The following is a 1,811-nucleotide window of genomic DNA, read 5'->3' on the forward strand; positions in this document are numbered from 1 at the left end:
TTCTCTCGGGGCCAGGCTGCAGGTTAAGGCTACAGTGAGCTGTGGTTGCATCACTGCACTCCAGCCCGGGTGACAGAGCAAGACCTTGTCTCCAAAAAAATTACCAAAATCAAAAATGAAAGATGGGATATCACTACAGATCCTCCAGAAATAAAAAGGACGATAAGAGAATGCCATGAACGATTGTGTGCCAACAAATTAGATAACAGATTAAATGGACAAATTACTGAAAGAAACTACCAAGGCTTACTCAACAAGTAAACAGATTGAAATAGTAATTTTTGAAATTTCCACACTGAAAAGCACAAGGACGGATGACTTCACTTGTGAATTCTACCAAACATTTTTTTAGTTGCTGTCAACAAGTTTATTGTCTTTATCTGGAAAATCCTCATAGAAATTGTTTGGTTTAGCTTTTAGCAGCCTGCTCCCGAGCTCTGAGGAAGCTTGCCTTCTTTCGAACTACCCGGTATTTCTTCTGAGCAAGGGACATTTTCACCTCTTCTTTTTAACTTCTTTCTTGGGCTTCTTTTCATAGACTGGATTATCTCATATAGCAGCATGAGCTTTCTTTTTTTTTTTTTTTTTTTTTTTTTTTCTGAGATGGAGTCTCACTCTGTCACCCAGGCTGGAGTGCTGTGGCGCAGTCTTGGCTCACTGCAAAACCTCCGCCTCCCAGGTTCAAGCAACTCTCCTGCCTCAGCCTCTTGAGCTGCTGGGATTACAGGCATGAGCCACTGCACACGGCCACAGCATGAGCTGTCTTATACATCTCCTCCATCATGTCTGGAGTTACGCTTTTTTTCTTTTTTTTGGTGGAGTCTCACTCTGTCATTCAGGCTGGAGTGCAGAGGCATGATCTCAGCTCACTGCAACCTCCACCTCCCAGGTTCAAGTGATTCTCCTGCCTCAGCCTCCCAAGCAGCTGGGATCACAGGTACCCACCACCACATCCAGCTAATATTTGTATTTTTAGTAGAGATGAGGTTTCACCATGTTGACCAGCTGGTTGCAAACTCCTGACCTCAAGTGATCACCCTGCCTCGACCTCCGAAAATGCTGAGATTACAGGTCTGAGCCACTGCGCCTGGCCTACCCTGTTCTTTATGTATTGAGAGAACTGCTTCTTGTAAGCATCTTCATCTTCCTCCATTAAGTAGCACATGTAATCTGAAATATTCTGGCCTATGATGTGCTCCCATTGTACTTCTGCTTTAAATTAGTTGCTTTCAGAATCATGATCAGGGAATCGTTTGGTACTGAGAAGGATAGAGCAGCCTCCACCCACAGCTCCCTTCAGGGCACCAAAAACTTCATTGCCAGTGGGAGTTCTGGCAAGGCCTGCGTCCAAAGAGCAGGTGAAGGCACCTGGCTGACCATCTATGCCTTCCACGTTGTATTCATCACCAGTCACTTCCACTTGGCCTTCCTAGATCTTGTGCAGGCAAAACCTATTGAGAAGTCTGTGGGCCAGCAGCAGGCCAGGGCAATATGCTGCAGCGTCATTTGTCAGGCCAACCTTCACACCGTATTTCAGCAGTTCGTGGGCATATGCTACCAGACTATCATATCCCCCTCGATACGGGCATAAGCAACCTGACAAATGATATCTCTGTTTGTTACACAAACTATCATCCTGTATTTGGGTGTAAATATCCTGTATTTGGGATAAAAGTCGTATTTACTTTTATCCTGTACCACCAAGCGTTTCTGAGCATAGTGACCAGTTTTACCTCTCCTCATCTTCCACATTTCACTTGGTATCTCTTAAAGTTGGCCTTATTCTCAACTTTAACAAACTCCATCCTGTG

The 1,811-nt window shown here is 44.7% G+C and overlaps 1 pseudogene; it reads right to left on the bottom strand.

Annotated features, from left to right (window-relative positions):
- Positions 1 to 409: 409 nt before the first annotated feature.
- LOC112428026 (large ribosomal subunit protein uL18-like) lies at positions 410 to 1,811 on the bottom strand (annotated as a pseudogene).

This window comes from Macaca nemestrina, chromosome 15, assembly GCF_043159975.1.
Source record: "Macaca nemestrina isolate mMacNem1 chromosome 15, mMacNem.hap1, whole genome shotgun sequence".
Classification (NCBI taxonomy): Eukaryota; Metazoa; Chordata; class Mammalia; order Primates; family Cercopithecidae; genus Macaca; species Macaca nemestrina.